Source organism: Mirounga angustirostris, unplaced genomic scaffold (assembly GCF_029215605.1).
Source record: "Mirounga angustirostris isolate CCGP_5_RB_7025 unplaced genomic scaffold, mMirAng1.0.hap1 SCAF_9, whole genome shotgun sequence".
NCBI lineage: Eukaryota > Metazoa > Chordata > Mammalia > Carnivora > Phocidae > Mirounga > Mirounga angustirostris.
In genome coordinates, this window is record NW_026991717.1 from 105,835,459 (window position 1) to 105,846,210 (window position 10,752).

The window sequence follows — 10,752 nt, forward strand, 5'->3', positions numbered from 1 at the left end:
AAGCTCTTGAAACTTGGAGTGGAAAAGCTGACACAAAATAACCCGTCACAGTCCTAGCCAAGGGGGTGGTTAGAACAACACAGCCCCCGTAAGACGAGGGGCGGGAACGAGGTGTTTCTGCCCAGGTGAGGAGACAGCCAGCAGCCCCCCGTATTCACAGCACCAGAGCCTTTTCCAAATCCCACTTCAAATCTTGTAATCCCTTCAGTCCTTAACGGCTGAGGATGACATCATCCGTTCCTGCGTTTCAGACGGAGGCTCGTCACTTCTGCTCTGGAGCACCGTTGTGGTCTAGCAAGCATGTGGCTTTCAGGCTGACTTAGAAAATCCAGTCACACATGGAAAAACACAATTTAAAAAATTATGGTCTTTTTCCCTTTTGTAAATGGATGTCGTTAACTTTGGATCTAAGCAAGGGCAGAACTCTCCTGCCTCAGGGAAAGGTTTGTGGAGTGTTTTTCAATATCGTTGAAGGCCTGGCTTTTTCTCTTGCAGAGAGGCTGTAACTATGGTATCATCAGAAGGCTTAGGAGTGTCAATTTTCAGGGATTTGCCTCCCTGAAAGCCATAAAAAATGGAAACAAAAAGTAAAAGGAAAGAGTATTGGATAGGCATGCTCAAATCTAGGTATCGCTGCTACCTGTTTGAGTTATTTAAAATCCCCTAGTTTTAGTCACAGGATTTTTGAGAAATAGATTTTCCTTTCTTTCCATATCGCCTCTTCATTCTATGTCCGTTTATCTCTTTACATCGATGTGTGTCTAGCTATGTGGGTGGCACGGTAATCTGGAAGCTCTGGTTAATGTAGAGGGCTCATTCATTCATTCATCAGACGTTTCATGAGCAACTGCTATGTGCCAGACACTCTGCTAAATTCTGAATATGTAAGGATAAAGGAGATAACGACTCCTGTCCTTGGATCTTACCAATATAGTGGTAGGAACAGCCTTCTAACAGATCAACGACAACATGTTAAGAACGAAGACAGAGTCAAGTGCTCCGTGAGCAGAGGAGGGAGCAACTCACTGTGCTGAGATAACATTTCCCAGTTGTTTCAGAGAACCACCCTGGTATAAACATTTTCTGAGCCATAAAATATCTGTTCAGTTCACTCTGAGTTAGTTTTGCAGTGTTGAGTTTTCAGTGGAATGAGGAGCCGTCTTTCTGTGCCAAAACTTACCCTTATGTCAGGGAGAGAGGGGTGGATAGAGAAAAGCACAGGGAGAGAGGCGAGGGGAGGGGGACCTTGGCTTCTTGCCTGCCAAGGGACTAGTACATTTAAATTCCCTGGTGCTGTTAGTGAATCATGAGGTTGTTAAGCATTTTGGATGTGTGTGCATTTGTGTGTGAGCATATGTGTGCTTAATAGTCGACTCTTCTAAAACTCCTTCCTTACCTTTTCTCTTCTCCTTCCCACTTCTTTTTAAAATGGAAGACATCACAAAGACAAGGAGGGGTCTTGCTTCAGTGTCCTGTTGGTGGATGGAATGATCACACTGTGACATTCATCTGAATCATTAGGAAATCTACATTCCAGAGTCTGTAAAGTCCCATCCGTGCCTCAGCAGGGATGGGAGAATGTACAGTTGCCAAACTTCACACTCCCCCAATCCTTGCTAAATTTGGACCCAAGTGCAAAGAACCAGGGTCCTGCACTCATTTATAGCTGGCAAAATGCAGCAGCCTGGTTTGTGAAAAGGACTTCATGGCCATCAAAAGCTGTTAGAGTGTCACGTGGTGATGAGTTTAATGTAAATGAATCTGAAACATCTGGATCAAATTTCCTCTCAAACAAACAGGGTTATGAAAATTGGTGGGCAAAAATATCTTCTGGCCAAAGGCATTTTGAGTTATTCCTGAACCCAAACTGTCTGCAACGATGGTTTAAGAAGGGGACCCCTTGAGGCTGCTCTGCTTCTCCCCATAACCTGAGTCTGTGGCAAATAGAGGCGGAGCAAAAAGGACCAAGACCACGGGAGCCATCATCTTTGTGAGGCAAAAAGAGGAATTAATTCATTTAACAACTTATTGAGCACTGACTAAAAGCCAGCTCTTATAGCATGTCAATATCAGGGGATACCCAGTATCGGGGGTATTGTGGGAAACGAGACAGACCCAGACCCTGCCATCTGGGGCTTGCAGTTTAGAGACAAATTCGAGGCACACATCCCACAGGTAGTGAGCCCTGAACCTGGTGGTTGTTACAGGTATGGTGGGAACTCGAAGCAGCCCAGTGAGTCACCCACTGAGTGTGTGTGGATTGAAGGATTGTCTCTGGAAAAGTGGCCTTTGTGCTGAGCACTTCAGAGCGTCCGGGCGCCTGCCTGCCACACTCCTCTGAGCCAATCTCAATGCTTGGTACCTGGCAGGACCTCGAGAGGTATTTGTCAGATGCATGGCTTCTCCAAACAAATGCCGAGAAGAGAGTTCAGCAGAGGGGAGAAGGAGAGCGTTTGGAAGGAGTGAACAGCTCACGCCCAAGGTGGGGGTGAGCAAGAAGTTTGGTAGGTTGGAGAGAGACTGGTCAGCTCGGGAGTGGGGAGGAAGGAAGGAGGCCAGGGGAAGGATGGGTCCTCATATTGGAGGGTCTTGTAAGCCCGGTTAAAGGTTTAGACTTTATCTTAAAGACAGTGGGACATCCTTGAAGAATTCTAAGCAGAGAAATGACACGATCAGATTTTTATTTGGGGGAAGATCTCTGTTGGCTACATGTGGCGAATGGACTCATAAAGAATTCTGGTTCCAGGAGGCTGCTGTGGTGGTCTAATGGGGAGGAGATAGTGGAGATGAGATGGCCTAGGGTGGGACAGTGGGGAAGAGGAACACTGGATGGGCTCCAAAGACATCAAGGAGGAAAATCAGGGAGACTCAGTGATCATTTGAAGGTAGGGGGTGAGGGAGATTCTATGAAGAGGCCCATCCTGACACAAAGATTTGTCTACTAAAGTGCTTCATTAAGGAAGTGCTTCTGAATGGGTACAGCAGAACAGGGAAGGGAAAGAAACTAGCAAGTGTGACTTTTAGGCAAACTCCCACAGAGGGTACGTTGTCCTGACCCCATGGGGGAATTCTAACATATCTCAAGCCATTATAGTTCATTTACTTATTTATACCAAACTTGTTGCATATAGGATTTAAGGCACACTCTAAGGATATATAAAATACAATAACATTGCATAAATATCTGAGAGAAGTAGAAAGAAAATGGGAGAGGAGCATAAGAAAGAAGCCAGGATTAGGGCTAAAATGTGTGCTGTAATCAACACGCTTCCCCCACGTGGGTCACATGCTTGGCTATAATGTGAAAAGGAAACTTGGTCCATTATGCAGAAAGTAAATGCCAGCTTCACAAGTACAACTATTGTTTACACTAGCACAGGGTGGGGATTTCTTCCAGAGTTTTTATAAAGAGGTCATGGTATGATTTTATAAGTAATCTTCCTTCAGGAAAAAACCCAACAAATTTCATGACTATTTTAAAAATAATGATCTCAAAAGAGACCAATGGCACGTTGTCAAAAATACAATTTAGCAAAATCTACCTGTTGGGGGATGGATATGTTGTGGGGTAAATTCACCACCAGTTCTCATCTGCTTTTGCTTGATCCAGGGGTAGATTTTAGAATACGTTTTAAACTACTGCTTGAAAAATAGTAGTTGTCCCCCTCCATTAGAAATTGGTCATATATGTCCCCCTCCATCGTAGATGTCCTCCCAGCTCCTTACAGTTGAATGCCTGCTAAGTATCATCTCACAATGCACTTGAATTTCCTTCTTTATTTTCTGTCTCATTTGCAGTCACTCTCTCTTTCCAACTGAATGCAGACCTTTGTAACTTAGTAGACATTTGTTCTGAGATTAGATTTAACATCATTTTGTAAAAACTGAGAAATCAAATTGAGATGTGGGCATGAATCAGTAGTCATACTACCTGTGCTTAGAGGTCAATCAGGGGAGTGCCTGTGAGGAGGGCACATGTCCTCAGACACTGCTTTGAGTCTATGCTAATGCATGAGCTGATGAGCTACCAAGGCCAAATGTTCTACTCCCTATAGCACAGTTGTCATAGTTTCAGGCTGGAAAAACATTTTCAAGGAAGTATATCCAGAAGTCTATCTCTATAAGCAATCCATGATTCAGGATCTGGCTTGACTGTGCCCTGCCTATACCATAATTATGGGTGAATAAACTTAGACTGATCTTTAAACAGTTCTGGAGCTACAGTCTTCCCATGATTCTTCATTCAGTGTTTTAAAATCATCTGTCATGGCCCATGTAGGGAGTGACCTGTGGCCCATAAAGACTTCCCTGTTTGCTTACAGCCTGGTGCTGAGCTCTCCCATCCAATGCATCTTGCACACAATAGCTAGGTATTTTGTATTTCTTTCTAAGAAAACACTTCCATCATGTCACTTTTCTGCTTAAGAATATAGGTAGTTATCAATTTCTGATCATGTTGAACTCAGATTTCTCTGACTTTTAGCATTCTCCATAATCTAGTTCTACTATAGATTCCCAACTTTATCAACCAATATCCCCTTTCTCCTCTGAATTAACATAGCATTTCACTCATTTTTCTCCTATAACACTTGTCACTTAAAAACTAATACTAGTCTGCATTTATATTTTCTCAATTTTTTGTTCTATATATCAAATGCATATCCAGTTTAGAATTGTGATATCTTTTTAATGTATCAAAACTTCTATCATTTTGTTATGACCCTATTTATCACTAGTAATTTTTTTTTCTAAGAATCTTTTTGGTGTGATAGTAAAACAGACATACCAACTTTCTTTTGGCTTATGTGCTCAATAGATGTTTTCTACCCATTTACTTTCAACCTTTTTATGTCCTTATGAATCTCTATAAACAGTGTACTTGGATTTCCTTCTTACATTTATTTTGATTACCAACATATTTACTTTTATTTTCATCACCTTATTTTGTGCCTTCTATTTGTCCTGTCTTCTTTGCTACTTTATTTTCCCTCTTAATAACCTTATGTTTGGATTGAATTTATATCCTTTAGATTTCTCCTTGAATGTGGGAATTCTTTTGTATTAAACTCTCCATTTTTGTTTGTCTGAAAGTATCTTTATTTCTTCGTACTTGCTCTTGATAGATAGGTTTTCTGGGTATAAAATTTTTAGATTGAGTTATTTTTTTTCTGCACATTAAAAATATTATTCCAGGGTGCCTGGGTGGCTCAGTTGGTTAAGCGACTGCCTTCGGCTCAGGTCATGATCCTGGAGTCCCGGGATCGAGTCCCGCATCGGGCTACCTGCTCAGCAGGGAGTCTGCTTCTCCCTCTCCCGCTCCCCCCTCTTGTGCTCTCTCTCACTCACTCTCTCTCTCAAATAAATAAATAAAATCTTAAAAAAAATATATTATTCCAGTGTCTTTTGCCTTTCATTTTACTGCTGAGCACTGTTTGCTCCTTTTTTTTTTTTTTTTGGCCTATCTTTTCTCTCCAGTTTTTTTTTTTTTTTTTTACAACTTTCTTTATGTCTTTATGTCTTTGGTTTCATTATAATGTGTCTAGATACGTTTTCTTGTTATTTATCTTAATCAGGATCCTTGGCTTCTTGGGTATCAGATTTGAGATTTTTTTGGTAACTCTTGAAATAATTGGAACTCCTATTAGACTTATGGTAGACTCTCAATTTATCCTCTTTGTTTCTTAGCCACTTTTTCATATTTTCTATTTTGTGTGTGTGTGTCCTTGGGCTAACTTCTGGATATCATCAAATCCTTTTTCCAGTTTACCAATTATCTTTTTATGTCTTTAATCTGCAAGTTAACATATGCACTGAATTTTTGACTTCTAGAAATTCCATTTTTATAATTCCCTGTTCTATGCTCATATTTTCAATTCTATTATTTCTTAAAACATATTAAATCACTTTTATATTCTGGAGATGCATATATATAATAATCATTTCAGTACTTGAAGTCTCCCTAAGTCTAATTTTGCTGGTTCTCATTCATGGTGCTCTGTTTATATGTTTTGTGATTTGTGGCTGTGAGTTTATGTTCTCAGTAGTTTGTCTATAGGAATTCTTGGAATGGTTGATGACTCCAGAAAAGATCTGTGCTTGCTTTTGTCAATTGCCTAGGGGGAATTACAGCTTAGAATTACTTTTAACTAAATTCTCCACTTGCAGTGTTTAGCCCATGGAGATATTATGTATTCAGGTCATAAACCTGTATGAAGACTGATTCCATCCATGCCAAGTTCCCTTGATATCCCCCTCTACACAATGGGCTTACTTCTAAGTCTACTCTAATTCAGACATGTGGCTTATTGTGATCCCAGCTTTATGTGAAAGTCTTCTCTTTAGTTCCTCACCTTGATTGGGTCCTGGGCTTTATCTCCTTTCTCATATCCTCAGTAGTCACCATAATCAAAGCCCAAGGTCACCAGAGTTTGACAGATAGCATCCCAGAGTTCCTGCTTTCCATACATTTTTGGCCTTCGCAGATTCATCACTTTCCTTTAGTTCAGGAAATCATTTAAAATCATTGTTTAAATCATAATTTTTAAATACTTCCTCAGAAGGGCATTTCAGACTATCTAGTTGGCCATATTTCTGGAAAAGGAAGGAAGGCATTTGTATATTCTCTACATTACTAGATTTTAAGCTCTAATCGGCTTTTGTGTCTTATCCTCCATGAGTATCTATCCTCCATGGTCCCTAACACCCTAACTGTCTCAGAATTGAAAACACTGCTCAGAATGTGTACAGGTTTTAAGAGACATCCTAATGTCCCTAACATCCTAATCGCTTAAACAATTAGATGCTCTGATAGTTAATTTTATGTGTCAGTTTCACACAGCTATAGTGACAGCTTGTTCGGTCAAATACCAGTCTAGGTGTCGCTGTGAAGGTATTTTTAAGATGTGATTAACATTTACAATCAATAGACTTTAAGTAAAACAGATTATCCTCCATAATGTGGATGGACCTTATCAATCAGTTGGGGGCCTGAAGAACAAAAGATAGAGGTTTCCCAGAGGAGAAGAAATTTTGCCTCAAGGTCGCAATATAGAAACCCTTCCTGAATTTCCAGGCTGCTGGCGCGTCCTCTGGATTTCAGACTCAAAGTCGCAACATCAGTTCTTAAATTTCCATACTGCCAGCTTGCCTGGTAGATTTCAGATTTACCATCCCCACAATTGTGTGAGCCATTTCTTTAAAATGAATCTCTGTCTCTTTATATAAATATATCCTATTGGTTCTGTTCCTCTGAGAATCCTAACCAATACAGATGCTCAATGAATATTTATAAATATCTATTAAATAAGCATATTTAAGAGCAAAAGATATTTAATAAGTGCTTGTGACTTAATTGATTTATCAAAGCTTCTATCCTAAGGTTTGCCTCCCTTTTTGGGCTTACCATTTTTTTTAAAGATTTTTATTTATTTATTAGAGAGAGAGACAGTGAGAGAGGGAACACAAGCAGGGGGAGTGAGAGAGGGAGAAGCAGACTCCCCGCTGAGCAGAGAGCCCGATGTGGGGCTTGATCCCAGGACCCCAGGATCATAACCAGAGCAGAAGGCAGACGCTTAATGACTAAGCCACCCAGGCACCCCCGGCTTGCCATTTTTAATAAGAGTATAATTCTATTTCAGCTATGTTCCACTTTCCATTGAGCAATAAAGCTTTGGGAGATATTTCTAAATTTAGATTCTGTTCCTCAACCTGTGATCAGTTTTGTGTGACATAGGAGGCCTTTGAGCCAGTCTCAGAATTGAAAACACTGCTCAGAATGTGTACAGGTTTTAAGAGACATCCAGGAGAACCACCAGGGCTTCTGGGACCACAAAATCTACTCTGTCCAAGGTCATGGCGCCAAGTTCTTGGCAGATTTCACACACTGTGCTGGCCAATAAAATGTATGGCTCAGGACTGGAAGCATTTCTGGGCTATTTCTCTCCACATTTATTTTATGTTCCAGATCCTAGGTACCTTTTGTTGTCAGACTGACAAAAAACCTGGAGATTAAAAAAAAGTAGACAAAGCAAGGGTTACCAAATAAATAAGAAGCAGTGGTAAACAGAGGGAGACATTTCCTCCTTCTGAAGGACAGAGAGCTTAGCAAATTCTACCACTGCTTCTCCAAGCTCATCATCCATGTTTATACCCTCCCGTGGAGAGCCCTTTGCTGCTTTCCAGACCTAAAAGAAGTTAGACTGCTGAAGGGCTGGTTCTTGAGATGTTATCATGTGAATGGTTTGATGAGGCTCAATGGCGAAAATGAAAGCTTTCCGTTGTTTTGTGCAGCCTTGTGTTACGAAATTAAGATAATTTTTAAAAAATCATAATTCATTTAATATGGCCGTTTCTCCATGGGAAAGACTTGGGGCCAGGCTAAATAAGAAAGCTATTCTGGCATGTAAAAGTATGAAACTCTTGCACATGGAATGTTGTGGTCCGGGATGCTTCTTTTGGGAACTCCAGACCCTTAATCTTGGAGTGGCTAGCTGGATGCACACATTTGTAAAAATTCATCAAGCTGTACGCTTACGGTCATGCCCTTTACCAAAAGTGAACTGTACTGCTGTAACTCCATTTAAAGAAAACAAGAAATAAGAACCTTACAGTGTAGACGTTGGAGTGGGGCTGAGTCCATCTTTTGAGTTCCCATTAGAACTTAGAGAAGCAGCCTGCGGTCATGTTCATGCAGCTTCTCCACTTACTGCATCCACTTGTCTTCCTGACCTCTCCACTATAGCACCCCGACCACAAGAGGAACATCATCGCCTTTTCTCTTGCCACGAATCCTCTCGATGAGTATGGGAAAGCCTGGCGGTGGCCAGGAGTGGGCATTTAAACGAATGAAAACATTGCTCTTGTACTGTGATCACAGATGTGCACTCCAAATGCACAAAGCTGACTCGAGTCTGGGAGGGGATCTTTGACAAGCAACTTCTTCGAAAATCCCTCTTCTACTTTTTAAAAGAAGCCCTGTTTTATAGTTTCCAAACTTCAATCAAGCTAGAACCGATATTGTCAACCTCACACAAAGGCAAATATAGGGCCTGTCTTGGAGCTATATGAAGATTGAATTTTGATTTTATCTTCTGTTCATTTCTCTGGTATAACTAATGTTATGTGTATGGTCAACAGACATGAATGCAGAACTACTCTGAACCGGGACATTTCAGTCTTCAGCATGCTTACCTTGACTCTCTTTCATTTCTGTTCTCTAGTTCAATCAAATTCATAGAAGCATTATCTACTGGAAAATGAAGTTAAAACAGGCTGGATTCCCTCTAAAAAGCAAAAGTTGAAATATTTGCTAAAGGGAGGGAAAGTACAACTAACTCACTCATCACAATCATCTTCCCATCCTTTTGCCCTCATCCATCCTCCCCCCTCATCCTTGAACCCCAGACTGTCTTCTTCAACCCTGTGCAATGCGGACATGCTTCAGGGAAGAAAAATAAGCAAACACGAAACAGGAAGCATGGCTGAGCTACGTACACACCCATGGCCAGCCCTTCATCACCTTGTAGATTTAGGTAAAACATCCCTCACCGTTGGAATGATAAACTTTGTTAAGTAAATGAACACATTCACCAGATTTATGGGCACCAAATGAATGCTTTTGTACATTCCAAAATGGTCACATTCACCAGACTGGTTGTTATCAGTATAGCTTCAAAATACAGTGATCTCTTGCTCCCCCCTCCACCCACCCAAATTTCAAGGGAAAAAAAGCAATAGTGGAAGCAAAGCTTATACAGACATAATTTGTGGCTTAAAAAAAAGTCTTAAAAATTTTTGGTTGAACCTTGGCTTTTGTCTCTGAGCCCTCAGGGGAATAATGTGAGCTTGTTTCCTCATTGAAAAAATATCATAGCACTTGACAGGCTGGATTCTTTGATCCTCGAATGTTGCAGTAATTTCTCCAGTGCCCCCTTACACTCCATTCCTCCTCACCCCCCACCTAACTGGGGCTTTGTAACCTGATGCTCCATAAAGAGCATTTCCACAAGAGCATTAAGACATGTCCTCACTTAATATTAAACCTGTCCCCCAATCGCCCTCCCTCTGTTCCCAAGCCCCGTCCCCTCCCAAGGCTTCCACCATGAGGCTTGGCTGGCAAGAGAAGCTGGCTCAGCTGTTTTGAATTAGGGGCAATGGGAGGCTTCCTTGTAATATATGACTTAATCAGTGTCCCTGAAGTAAACAGTCCAAACTGAGTCTGGAAATGACCTAAAATAGGACTTCAGAAACCTCCTTTGGCTTTGGAACTGAGATGGAATTTGAATCTCTCATAGGTGTGTTATAGGTTATCAATAGCAGATGGATAGCTGTCCTTGGACGCCCATAGTAATGTGGTGGTTTTGTACTATTAGACTTGCCAGATAAATCACAGGATGTTCAGTTAAGCTTAAATTTCAGATAAATAACGTATAATATTTTAGTGTAAATATCCCAAATAATGCATGGCAGCCATAATGTTATTGGTGTTCCAGGAGTAAAAGAGCCATGATGTGCTGTGTATTACCTCTCTCCCCACTAGGACAAGGGCACTTGGCTTCTGTAAGCCTCCATCTGAAAACCTTGGGTCTTTTCTGTTTCTGTTGGTCCATGATTCATCCTTAACCCCAGTTTCCTGTCCCTCTCTCCTAGGTGAGGAGTTAGAGTTAGCCTCACGAGTAAGCAGGGAAGTTGCTGCCGACAAGCACGATCCCAGACATCAGAAACTGAATGCTTAATATGTTTATTATATGGATC